Below are 15,721 nucleotides of genomic sequence, written 5' to 3' on the forward strand. Positions count from 1 at the left end.
AAGTTTACGCATAAATCTATACTTCCGTATATTAAATTTATGTGAGTAAATGAAGTACATATATATATATATATATATATATATATATATATATATATATATATATATATATATATATAAAGGAAGAGCAGTTCTTTCTTTTGGCTGCTGACAACCAAACCGAAGGAAAGAGAGAGAGAATGTATGTACAAAGAGCCACCTTCCGTTATATAAATATTCTAGCATGGGTGCCCGGCATTGGCCGGGTTTTTGGAGGTGTATGATGAGTAAAAAAAAAGAAACGGTTAATTGTTTTAAATTTGACACCTATTACGACTCCTTAACATTTATTGTTTTGGGATCAAATCAAGTTATTAAGTTAGATCCATGTCCAAGGAACCTATATCTAAAATTTCAGGTGTTTAGACCCAAAATTCTCGGAGGAGTTTGGTAGAGTTCTTAAAGGTTAAATCGTTGAACTATGACCTCTTAACAGGAAAATTTCTGGCCGAAAACGGATTACGAAGATTTTCCCAAATCTCAGTACCCTGTATATCGAATTTCGAGTCTGTAGTCTTAAAATTGACAGAGTTATTGCGTTGCGTTGCGAAATGTACAAACAGGCAGACACACACACACACACACACACACACACACACACACACACACAGAGGAAATGTACAAACACACATATACACAGACACGTTTATATATATATATATATATATATATATATATATATATATATATATATATATATATTAGTCTAAAGAAGCTTTGAATAAAGAAAATGCAAAAATAAAAATAAAGAATGCAGTTTAAATTCCCGGATGGAAAAAATATATTAACTTTAACCTATCGCAGACTTGGCACATAATCCGACTTTTAAAATATTTATAATGACCAAAGAGAGTTCATTTATATAAGGATGAAGAAGAAAAAAAGCATATATATATATATATATATATATATATATATATATATATATATATATATATATATATATATATATATATATATAGAGAGAGAGAGAGAGAGAGAGAGAGAGAGAGAGACGCTGTAAAACACGAGCCCAAATATCAATCAACACTTTGTCCTTCTCTCTCTCTCTCTCTTTTATTTTCTTTCTTCTTTTACCCTATTTGTTCTGCTTGCCTTCTTCTTCTTCTTCTTCTTCTTCTTCTTCTTCTTCTTCTTCTTCTTCACATCACGAAACGCGGCAGACATAAACACATTAACCTTTCTTATACAGAGTAGCAATACTCATCTTAATCTTTAAATGTACAAAACACAAAAGCGACTTGATTTTGTTATCGACATGCGGCAACATTCTTACACGGACTGACCATTAGTGTATCAACCATCCAAAAATGTTTCCAATTAAAAAAAAAATAAAAATAAATAAATAATGATAATAATAATAATAACTAGCAGGACCCGTGGAAATTCCACGGTAGTTAAAATCTTTTAAAACACATCAGTAAGAAATTCCTTATTGTTATATTATAAAAATGAACGTATGGAAGCAAGTAGAACAAAGAACTTTAGTTTAAACTTTTATTGAATGTCAATGCGATCGTAACTGATGCTGTTGATATTGTCAGGAAGTGCTGGTGATGATTAAGGCGGTGACAGGGACGTCGATCAGCTGTTTGGAGTGAGAATAGTGGTCAGTCATCAGGTTCTTGGGACTGTGAATTTAAAAAAAACTGTGTGACATTGTTGACATCGATTTTGTGAAAGTTCTGATGACCCCAAGTTGTTTAATATTTCAGGACATCTTGGATTACATGTATAGGTAAGGAATAGGTCTGGCTTTCCATATTTACAGAAAACTGCCATTGCATCTTGATACAGTTGTTGAAGATTCCTAAGACTTCCTGTAAATGAAGATGGTAGAATAAGTGGTACACCAGAATCGCCATCTTCATTTCTTGCTAAATGATCCATTAAGCCAGAATATTGAGCAGCTCTTGGTTGAGTTTGATAGCTTTTAATGAAGTTAAATAAGCAATCGTCAACTTTTACATATGCAATAGACTTTTCTATTTATTTTGAATTTTATTCAATGAAGATTTGGAAATTCACAAATATTTTTTAAGTCGAATTATTGATATAGATTTCAATTAATGCATCACAACTTCCTGATAATATAAATAGAACACATTGAATTTTCTGTACAAACGTTTTTTCCATAAAAACATTGTAATCTGTTATAATATTCAGATTCTTGTGTATTACATGCATATAAAATGAAATGTTTCTGTAAATCTTACGAAGTACAGTTAAATTTTGATTTTTTGATAATCAAAATGATGTGAGGTAGGTTGTACCTATCAAATTTATGTCCATGTTATATAAGAAAGTAAAGTCAAACAAACTGTACACTATTTTTTCATCAAATTATGAATTTTAAATATAAGGAAAGCAATTTAAAATAAAAATTTTTCCAAAATCATATTTACATCCAAGTTAATTTTTAAATTCCATAGCTGTTCCTGATTGTTTTCATAACACTTCACGGTAAACAATATTCTTAGTATATGTTACACCATGCTTTCTGCCCTGATTATCATCCCTATGCAGTTGCATTACCTTAAATTTCACACTGTGCTTAGATCGAGCTCTTGAACATGCCACATACAGTTGACCATGAGAAAATACAGGTTGTTGAAGATATATACCAACCTTATCCAAAGTTTGGCCTTGTGCTTTATTGATGGTCAGTGAATATGCTAATCGTATTGCAAACTGTATCCGATGAAATGCAAACGGAACATTTGTATCACTTGGCTTTAACTTAATTCTTGAAATGATAACTGTGGAACCTCTATTAGATCCATTAATTAAAATAGCAATGATGCTGTTTTGATGACATTTTTTTATTTTCATCCTAGTTCTGTAATGACAAAGTCCTTGATTTATGGATAAATTTCGCAGTCGCATTACTATTGCTCCTATTTTCACATTAAGTCGGTGAGATGACATTCCAGATGGAGTTAATGAATTTATGAACTCGATAGGATAATTTTGAAGTTCAGCATCATCATCGGAGATGTAATCTGTACTTAAATATGTATTTATGCCTCCGGGAAGATTATTTAGAATTTCTTCATTTACTGTTAAACATTCTGTATTTTTTGGAGTCATGATGATTCTATTTTCCATTTCTTGAGGGCTGCAATCACATATTTCTGAGATTAGAGAACCATTACATACCGAATCATCAGGAACATCTATGGCATCTACAGGAACGTCATTAAGACTGCTCGTTAGTGTACCATTTCCAAGATGAAGGAGCCATTTACAAAACTCCTGTTCATTTATTTTAGTTTTGACGTTTTGTGTTAGTTGTAATTGACTGAAATGATGCCACAATGGGCATCTTTTAAGACAGGTGTCTTTAATAGATGTAGGTGATCCATGTGGCACTACTGGCAAAATTTTCCTGAAGTCACCACCAAATATTTTATCGTTACCCATTATATCTTGTAAACGTCTATCTATAGCAAGCAGTGCATGATTAGGTATCATAGAGGCTTCGTCTATGATGAATACCATTATCTTTCTCAAAAAAGAAGCATGCTCTGATACAGGAGAAACGTTACAGACACTGGTTTCTGTCAGAGGTACAGGTAGTTTAAATATACTGTGGATTGTTTTCCCTGAAGTTAGTAGCATTGCAGCAATGCCGCAGTGGCGGTTACAGTACTGCTGGAGGTGAAGTAATCATATAACATGTTGAATAAAAAGGTTTTTCCTGATCCGGCTGGGGCATCTAAATAGAAGCAATTGTTGTGTGGGGCTACTTTTTCAGTTGCCATGACAGCCTTGATTATAGTATTAAAGACCTCTAATTGTTCATTGTTTAACAATTCAACATTAGGCCCGTTTGTATTTCGAGTCATATTATCTATTGGAGGATCACCTGTTGGTTCAGGTAAACCCATTGCCTGGCAAGAAGAACCATGCTCATTAAATATTGCTTTTATCAAATGAATAACTGGGGGATATGTATATACACTGCCCCCCGCCCTTTGCGGCCCGGGCGACAAGATCAAAGTGTAGTATCTGTTCCGGCAGATACTGCAAGCTATGACTAGCTAGGACTAGCTATGACTAGCAAAGACCAGATATGGGGGCAACCCCACATGCCTGACCTTTAACCAGCTCCCATTTCCCACCTCTCGGGAGCTGGTCCCCTTTTTCCCTTTCCCCTCCCTTCACTCCTCACATTAAAAATCGGCCTTGTGCCTAATTTGCTCGGTGGGGGAGCAAATAAATACCATCTGTTCCGGCAGATACTGCAAGCTATGACTAGCTATGACTAGCAAAGACCAGATGTGGGGGCAACCCCACATGCCTGACCTTTAACCAGCTCCCATTTCCCACCTCTCGGGAGCTGGTCCCCTTTTCCCCTTCCCCCTCCCTTCACTCCTCACATTAAAAAATTGGCCTTGTGCCTAATTTGCTCGGTGGGGGAGCAAATAAATACCATCTGTTCCAACAGATACTGCAAGCAAAGACCATATGTGGGGGTAACCCCACATATCTACCTTGGCCAATGTAGGGGCAACCCTTCATACCAACAGTTCCTATCAAACTCCCATTTCCCACTCATCGGGAGCTGATCCCCATTCCCCCCTCTCTCTCTCCACATTAAAAAACGGCCTTGTGCCTAATTTGCTCAGTGGGGAAGCAAATAAATACAAACTGGGGGATATGTATAATATATCCACCAGTCCACTACACTTTACCGTAAAATTCGGCTAAAACAATTGTTGACGAATTACCTCCTTTGAATCGATATTGTCTGCTTGTGACAATTGAAGCGAAAACCTTATTAGGTATTAAATGCTAAAACATTTTAAAACAGCTGGCTAATTGGCTATAAAGTAAGTTATTCCGAACTTTGATCTAACATTTTGATAAAAAAAAAAGCTTAAACTTTTCTTGTATCTTTTTTTTTTATATTAAGAAAAATGTAAGCATCACGCTGAAATAATAAAAAATGCCATTCTTAATAAGGGGAGAGGGTTTGACTATTCTAAACCTTCACCTAAGTAACCATTTAATGAAAAAAATGTTTAAAATGTTCTTGTATCTTTTTTATAATTTTTGTTAAATAAGAAAAATCAATAAACTTTGATAACACTATTGTAAGAATCATGCTGAAAGCCATTCTTAATATGGGGAGGGGGGTTAACTATTCTGAAACTTTACCTAACAATGTAAAAAAAATAAGGGAAAATATATGTATGAACAATAAATATTTCTTCAGTTAAATAAATTATACTGTAAATCTTTAAATAAGGAATAAATATTTATTTAAACCATAATTATTGAAACAGTATTTTACTGCATAAAAAACGGTTATGGGGAGAAGGGTTTACTATTTTGAACCTTCACCTAAATAGCGATTTAATGAAAAAAATAATTTGATGGTCTTGTATCTTTTTTTTTTATAATTTGTTTTAAAATAAAAAATAAAAAACTTTGATACCGCTATTGTAAGAATCATGCCGAAAGCCATTCTTAATATGGGGAGGGGGGGGTTAACTATTCTGAAACTTTACCTAACAATGTAATAAAAATAATGGAAAAATATATGTATGAACAATAAATATTTCTTCAGTTAAATAAATTATACTGAAAATCTTTAAATAGGAAATAAATATTTCTTTAAATAAATTAAATCGTAAGTAATGAAACAAAGTGTTTTATTTCATTAAAAATTATTTCATATTAAAAAAAATTGTGTGCCCTGTCGGTGGGCATTAGAAGATGATGACTGCCTGTAAAAGAAGCAAAATAAAACAGACAAAACATAAGTAATAACTATGTAAACAACGTGAAGATGTATAAATGTTACAAAATTACTCGATTCGGCATTAAATAACACGAAAAAGGATTGATATGCCGTAAAACAAAAACAAAACAGAACAAGACGTAAAATATTTTTTGACTCTGTATTTGCGAATGGTGACTTTGGTGATTTATTTAATAAAGTAATTCTTGACTTTTGTAACATTTATTTCGAAACATATTTTTTGTTATGTAAGGCTCACTCAAAAGTAAATAAAAAAACAGATAAAGTGGCACAGTAAAAAAAAAAACGAACTCGTAACGTTAAATGTAAAAAATATATTTATTACTGAATAAAATAGAATAAGCGTTCCATATTCACTACAATAATAAACAGAAGACATCGTTAAAAATGTAAGTAAAATACTATTTAAACTGTGGAACAACGATACCTTCTATGCATAATTTTCTTTAAAATAATCCAGAACTATAAATAGACAGTTCATATATATATATTTGTTGTTGTTGTTGTTCGGGAAGTTTTGGAAAATAAAAGGGTTTAATGATTTTTTTAACTAATAAAGAGTGAACAATAAAGGGAGATAATTCACATTAATTAATGTTTGCGATGATGATGACGCGTTTCATTAATTAATGTTTGCGATGATGATGACGTGACACCGTACGGACAAGCAAATTAATATATAGATAATAATAATAATAATAATAATAATAATAATAATAATAATAATAATAATAATAATGATGATGATGATGATGATGACGACGACGACGACGACGACGACGACAATAACAATAATAATAATAATAATAATAATAATAATAATAATAATAATAATAATAATAATAATAAAAAAAAACAAACTAAGAAACCTTTTTTCCTGGCAGTGTTATAATAAAGACGTGGCGTGGTTCCTTTATCATCTGTGATAAAAAAAAAAGCCAAACGCCTTTAAATGCGGTGCCAATCATACAAAAAAAAAAAAAAAAAATGCACGAATTATCAAAATTTTTATTTACTGTAATTTTTTTTTCTTTTGTAAGTTATTTTGGGTTTGTATTACTATACACATAGATTCGAAAAAGTTGTCAACAAACAAACAAACAAACAAACAAATATATAACAAATACATGTTATCAAGGCAAGATAAGCAACTTTTCTACCTAGTGGATACTTTTTTAGTGTTTTTATTTTGTGTAACATGTTTATTCAGCTCGAAAAACAAACAGTGTTTACCAATGTATTGTAAAATTTAAAATCGCACCAACTCTCTCTTGAACACGGTTAGTCTGGGAAAATAAGTTAAAAATAAGATACTATACAAAATACTATTAAAAACCCACCGAATATATGTCAGCCTATGTCGCGGTAACATATTGAGCGAGTTTCTAACAGTATTTTGTATAGTGTTTTTTTATTTATTTTTTACCGTGTTCAAGAGGGAGTCGGGCGCCATTTTAAATTTTCCAATATATCGGTAAACACTTTATGTTTTTGGAGCTATTTTAAACATGTTACACAAAATAAAAACACTAAAAAGTGTCCAGTTAGGAAGAAAAGTAACTTATCTTTCCTTTGATAACACTTATTTGTTATATATTTGTTTTCGGTCAGCTTTTTCGAATCTATGTGTATAGCAATACAAATTATTTAAAAAATAAATTTGTACATAGACGATTTTGTAAAATATCCAACTTGCTTTCTTGTTATGTTATATAACCAAGTTAGAGATGGACGATGAAAGTGACAGTTATTTGTTTAAAAAATGCAATAATACTTATAAAAGACAAACAATAAGCTATTCTAAATAAAACAATCAGTATTTGCTATACAAGTAAAAGAACCCGTGTTCCGACGTTGCCCGGTAAAGTTGGAAAAATCTAAAATATCTCTCTCCCAAACGTAAATTGATCAGAAAAGTACCACGTTCCTTCGATGCCCCCGTTCAGTCTCGAAAGACAAAGGATACCCCTTATAAGGGCATCTGCGTGTGTAATTGTATGGCAAGGGTCGCGCAATCGCAACCACACCTCTCCTGAATCGGCACTGCTTGACTCCAGTGGCAGGGAGAAGTCCAAGACGACTAGAGACAATGCCGATATAAGCGGTTTCTATACTCAATAATAATAAAAAAAAAAACTAATTATAATATCTGGGGCGATTGACATAGAAAATATATTGAAAACAATCGAAGATTAATATGACAATCAGAACACTCATTGAATGAATGTGACAGTCTTTTGCAAAACAATATGTATATAAGTTAAATTTGGGGTAGAAACTTGACCAGTTTATTAGTAAGCTGTTGTTTCATTTTGGATATTAATTTGGCATTTTAATCTCAAGCTCAGTGTGATAATAAATGTTCCAACTTTATAAATAGAAAACATGTTATTTTAAAATATTTATTTTATTTTTGAAAATGTAAAAATATTTACATAACATAATACTTAAATGGCTTCACTATTCTCCTTTCATATCAAAGAGGCAAAAATATATCCATAATCGAAACTCTATAACCATCTATAATATAAATATCACTTATCTGTTTAAATGTATGTATGTATGTATGTATGTCTAAAAGTTTCGACAGAGGCGACGGATTTGTACGAAGTCGGTATCGTTTTAAAGGTCGACCCTTCGGACGACAAATATCGATAAATTGGCTAAAAACATTAATTCATTCACCATTAACTGGGCACTTTTCTACAGGGAAGGGTCGCTTTTTCTGCCGATATTTTCGAAAGTTATCCTCCTTTTTCGATTGACTAGCCTAAATTTAAAGCGTCGCTAATTCCTGTTTGGCAATGGGCGCAACAGCAAAGACATCACGTTGTTCTTTTTACCCGTACTTTTCCTCCTTTTGCGGTACGGGTTCGAGCCTGTCTGTTTGCCTACTACCACTTTTTTTTCTTTGCTCAATACACACTTCCAAACACCCGGGCAACGCTGGGCACCTAGTTTAGTTAAAAATAAATGGGAAATTTTAATGTTAGAACAATGTGTACTGGTGCATTGTACGAACCGGATGTATTTACTGTGTCATATTATAAGCCGGATTTCTCGAAATGTCTGGTATGGCTGGGCCAACAATGGTATCTACTTGTGCGCCTATGTTACTGCGTTGAAATAACATCATTATTAAAAAAACACAACAAAAAGAACAAAAAATTTTAACACAGAGAAGGGGGTGTTTTGTAACTATTCTGTGCTTTTACCCAACAATTTCATGAAAAAAAAAATATCGTAAAAATTGAATTCAACTTGAAAATACTATTAAAAAAAAAACAATACTTTTAACGGATTTCCAAGCGTTTTTAACAGCGTTCGCCATATTCCGGCAGTGACATTAGATGACGATCAAGTCCGAGCGGACATTTACGAGAAATCCGGGCGTAATATGCACAGTTACCGACTTCCGGTGCGCAAAATGCACTAGCACCGAAAAAATGAAATTTTTCGAGAGCTTAAATTACTAATACATTTATATATATATATATATATATATATATATATATATATATATATATATATATATATATATATATATATACTAGCGGGGGTACCCGGCGTTGCCCGAGTGTTTGTTTCCGGGACGGGGGGGAGTTTTAAAAAATGTTATGGTAGGTAAGTAGGAAGGATCAAACCCGGAGTCATAAGTAAAAGTAGGAAAATAAAGTGTGAAAAAAAACAAAAAAAACATCTGCAACGTTAACAGTTCGACCACCAAGAAAAGTCCATTCCAGTTGTTTAGGAAAAAAAACAAAAAAAAAAAAAACGACTACGGTAGGTCGGCGCGAACGTGAAAATATAATGTGAATTGTCCAGCACACTAACGACTACGCCACAGAGCACTGCAGCTTAGTTTACTGATTTTAAATAACTTCACATGAAAGAACTACGAAGCCAAACCGGTGTTCTCTTCTCAACTGTTCCTTGTGAACGATCCCCAAACGGTGTTAAGTGGTGGCAGGGGAAGGAGGAATTTATTAGAGAAAAAATATTTTACCACTTACATTGATCTTAACCGATTTTGGCCGTGACTTCTCGGCAGAAAAAGTATAGAAATCTAAGATTATCGAGGAATTTGAGAAATAATAAGCCTATAACACACCTCAGATATTGTTCTGCCGTTTGTGCATATTATATTTGCATGAAATATCTTGATTTTTAATCCTATTAAGGTCAAAATCAGACGAGAAAAATGAGTTAATTTTATATATATATATATATATATATATATATATATATATATATATATATATTGTTCATATCTTCAGGGATTTATCTTTTTGTAAAGGTAGTTACTGAGATTCAGCCACAGTTATATTAAGCCATATTTTGTTATTGGAATGAAGTTGATACATTTATATAACTGACCTAAAAATTTTATGTGTTTTTTTTAATTTAATAAAATGAATACCTTTTATATTGACATTCATTTATCCTTATTTTCTATGGAAGTCACTTTAGACAAAGCATGAAGCTACTTGATGCAAGGAGAAATGATTAACGCAAATGCGAGAAATGGCTACTGATCTTAGCTCTAAAAAAGAAAGGCTATAAACAGGAGGAAACAGTCAGTAGGAATAAAGTTTAAGAACCTTGCAGTTCTTTGAACAGAAATTCGATGAAAATTGCTAGATGGACGAGTGAAATGAATGTTGTTGGAATAAAAAGAAGGCGTTGGGTAAACTATTAGCCAATTCTGGAAATAAATAACATACCATTATAGTACTTATAGGAAATAAACAACATAGCATTATAGTACTCATAGGAAATAAATAACTTGTAATTATAGTACATATAGGAAAAAAATAACATGTCATTATAGTACTTATAGGAAATAAATAACATGTCATTATAGTACTTATAGGAAATAAATAACATGCTATTATAGTACTTATAGAAAATAAATAGCATGCCATTATAGTACTTATAGGAAATAAATAACATGTCATTATAGTACTTATAGGAAATAAATAACATGCTATTATAGTACTTATAGAAAATAAATAGCATGCCATTATAGTACTTATAGAAAATAAATAGCATGCCATTATAGTACTTATAGGAAATAAATAACATACCATTATAGTACTTATAGGAAATAAATAACATACCATTATAGTATTTATAGGAAATAAATTAAATACCATTATAGTACTTATAGGAAATAAATAACATACCATTATAGTACTTATAGGAAATAAATAACATACTATTATAGTACTTATAGGAAATAAATCACATGCCATTATAGTATTTATAGGAAATAAATAACATACTATTATAGTACTTAAAGGAAATAAATTAAATACCATTATAGTACTTATAGGAAATAAATAACATGTCATTATGGTACTTATAGGAAATAAATAACATGCTATTATAGTACTTATAGAAAATAAATAGCATGCCATTATAATACTTATAGGAAATAAATAACATGTCATTATAGTACTTATAGGAAATAAATAACATGCTATTATAGTACTTATAGGAAATAAATAGCATGCCATTATAGTACTTATATGAAATAAATAACATGCCATTATAGTATTTATAGGAAAAAATAGCATGTCATTATAGTACTTATAGGAAATAAATAACATGTCCTTATAGTACTTATAGGAAATAAATAACATGCCATTATAGTACTTATAGGAAATAAATTACATGTCATTATGGTACTTATAGGAAATAAATAGCATACCATTATAGTACTTACAGGAAAATAAATAACATGTCCTTAAAGTACTTATAGGAAATAAATAACATGTCCTTATAGTACTTATAGGTAATAAATAACATGTCATTATAGTACTTATAGGAAATAAATTACATGTCATTATAGTACTTATAGGAAATAAATAACATGCTATTATAGTACTTATAGGAAATAAATAGCATGCCATTATAGTACTTATAGGAAATAAATAGCATGCCATTATAGTACTTATAGGAAATAAATAACATGTCATTATAGTACTTATAGGAAATAAATAACATACTATTATAGTACTTATAAGAAAATAAATAGCATGCCATTATAGTACTTATAGGAAATAAATAGCATGCCATTATAGTACTTATAGGAAATAAATAACATGTCATTATAGTACTTATAGGAATAAATAACATGCTATTATAGTACTTATAGAAAAGAAATAGCATGCCATTATAGTACTTATAGGAAATAAATAGCATACCATTATAGTACTTATAGGAAATAAATAACATGCCATTATAGTACTTATAGGAAATAAATAACATGCTATTATAGTACTTATGAGAAAATAAATAGCATGCCATTATAGTACTTATAGGAAATAAATAGCATGCTATTATAGTACTTATAGGAAATAAATAACATGCCATTATAGTACTTATAGGAAATAAATAGCATGCCATTATAGTACTTATAGGAAATAAATAACATACCATTATAGTACTTATAGGAAATAAATAACATACCATTATAGTACTTATAGGAAATAAATAGCATACCATTATAGTACTTATAGGAAATAAATAACATGCCATTATAGTACTTATAGGAAATAAATAACATGCCATTATAGTATTTATAGGAAATAAATAACATACTATTATAGTACTTAGAGGAAATAAATTAAATACCATAAAAGTACTTATAGGAAATAAATAACATACAATTATAGTACTTATAGGACATAAATAACATACCATTATAGTATTTATAGGAAAAAAACATACTATTATAGTACTTATAGGAAATAAATTTAATACCATTATAGTACTTATAGGAAATAAATAACATTATATTACTTATGGGAAATAAATAAAATACCATTATAGTACTTATAGGAAATAAATAACATACCATTATAGTACGTATAGGAAATAAATAACATACCATTATAGTACTTATAGGAAATAAATAACATACCATTATAGTATTTATAGGAAATAAATAACATACCATTATAGTACTTATAGGAAATAAATAACATACCATAATAGTATTTATAGGAAATAAATAACATACCATTATAGTACTTATAGGAAATACATAACATACCATTATAGTACTTATAGGAAATAAATAACATACCATTATAGTACTTATAGGAAATAAATAACATACCATTATAGTACTTATAGGAAATAAAAACCATGCCATTATAATATTTATAGGAAATAAATTAAATACCATTATAGTACTTATAGGAAATAAATAACATGCCATTATATTACTTATAGGAAATAAATAACATATACCATAATAGTACTTATAGGAAATAAATAACATACCATTATAGTACTTATAGGAAATAAATAATATACCATTATAGTATTTATAGGAAATAAATTTAATACCATTATAGTACTTATAGGAAATAAATAACATACCATTATAGTACTTATAGGAAATAAATAACATACCATTAAAGTACTTACAGGAAATAAATAACATACCATTATAGCACTTATAGGAAATAAATCACATGCCATTATAGTATTTATAGGAAATAAATAACATACTATTATAGTACTTAAAGGAAATAAATTAAAAACCATTATAGTATTTATAGGAAATAAATAACATGCCATTATAGTACTTATATGGAATAAATAACATGCCATTATAGTACTTATAGGAAATAAATAACATACTATTATAGTACTTATAGGAAATAAATAACATACCATTATAGTACTTATAGGAAATACATAACATACTATTATAGTATTTATAGGAAAAAAATAACATACCATTATAGTACTTATAGGAAATAAATAACATGCCATTATAGTACTTATAGGAAATAAATAACATACCATTATAGTACTTATAGGAAATAAATAACATACTATTATAGTACTTATAGGAAATAAAAAACATGCCATTATAGTACTTATAGGAAATAAATTACATGCCATTATAGTATTTATAGGAAATAAATAACATGCCATTATAGTACTTATAGGAAATAAATTACATACCATTATAGTACTTATAGGAAATAAATAACATACCATTATAGTACTTATAGGAAATAAATTAAATACCATTATAGTACTTATAGGAAATAAATAACATACCATTATAGTACTTATAGGAAATAAATAACATGCCATTATAGTATTTATAGGAAATAAATAACATGCCATTATAGTACTTATAGGAAATAAATAACATACATTATAGTACTTATAGGAAATAAATAACATACCATTATAGTACTTATAGGAAATAAGTAGCATTACATTATAGTACTTATAGGAAATAAATAACATGCTTTCATAGTATTTATAGGAAATAAATAAAATACCATTATAGTACTTATAGGAAATAAATAACATGCCATTATAGTATTTATAGGAAATAAATAACATGCCATTATAGTACTTATAGGAAATAAATAACATACTATAATAGTACTTATAGGAAATAAATAACATGTCATTATAGTACTTGTAGGAAATAAATAACATACCATTATAGTACTTATAAGGAAATAAATAACATGTCATTATAGTACTTATAGGAAATAAATAGCATGCCATTATAGTACTTATAAGAAATAAATAACATACCATTATAGTACTTATAGGAAAGACACGAGATTTCCTGAATGTGTTGGTCCTGGATATGACCTTAAACTATATACGAGGGTGAGGTCTCAACTTGCGGGCTTTAGGAAGTGTGGAGCTATCCCTTAATTGCCATTGCCCCCAGGTCCACTCTGACCCGGAGTGGTAGTACCTGTATAGGGTCCCAACTATTGGTTAAATAGAAACCTACTTGAAAAAACAAAAAACAAAAAACAAATATATGATGTTAAAAATTGTTTCTTTAAAATCAATGAAAAGAATTGATATGCCGTAAAACAAAAGCAACCTACCGATCATGCATGTGTGTGTGTGTGTGTGTGCGAGACTTGAGAAAGACAGATAGATAGATAGACAGAGAGAGAGAGTGAGGGAGGGAGAGAGAGAGAGAGAGAGAGAGAGAGAGAGAGAGGGAGGTGACTAAAAAAAGAAAAAGAATGTGGCCAACCAAGTTACAGATATCCTTCTGAACCTACCTCTAAAACCTTAATTATATTAATACACGCTAAAAATATTCAGCGCTTCTACACTATTGGGACGGTACTTTGGAAATCGTAATACTGAATTTCACATGGAAACAATGGTATTTACGTATTCCTATTATTTTTTAAGATGATTGTATCCAATAATTACGAAAATCAACAGGGTAGAAAATTATTTGTTAAAGAAAATAAAAATAGAATTTGATGAAACCGACCGTAAGACGCAGGAGAGTTCAAAAGGGGGGTAATTTTCCGTTTTGATTTAAACAAGATGGTAGCAATTTTCACCTGCTAACACGATTAAAGTTTTTTTTTTTGTAATAATTAAGTAATATTCAGGTTAATTCCGACTGCATAATTTGGAAGTTACCATTGTAATTTATTAGAATTGATAAGAAAAAAGACAGTTGAAACCATTGTTTTTTTTAAATCTGAAAATTCCATTTATCGACTACAAAATCTGGTCCCAATAGTGTAGAAGCGCCAAATATTTTGTTAGGGTCGAATAGTTCTTTTTGTGAGCCTGACTTCTTTTTCTATCAGGAGTATATATATTTCTATCAGGAGTATATATATTTCTATCAGGAGTATATATATTTTTATCAGGAGTATATATATTTCTATCAGGAGTATATATTTTTTTATCAGGAGTATATATATTTTTTTGTTAAAAAATAAAGTACTTTCACTTTTATTTTTTTTTTCTCTAAATAAAATGTTCGGTTTTTAATCGAGTAGTCAGAAATAAAAAACTGAATGGTTCGAATGCAAAACGCGATAAATGCAAATTTCTTAAATCGAGACATCTTCTATGATAAAAATCTCACCTGTCTGT

This window comes from Euprymna scolopes, chromosome 25 (genome assembly GCF_053919585.1).
Source record: "Euprymna scolopes isolate OS-2025 chromosome 25, ASM5391958v1, whole genome shotgun sequence".
NCBI classification, from domain to species: Eukaryota; Metazoa; Mollusca; class Cephalopoda; order Sepiida; family Sepiolidae; genus Euprymna; species Euprymna scolopes.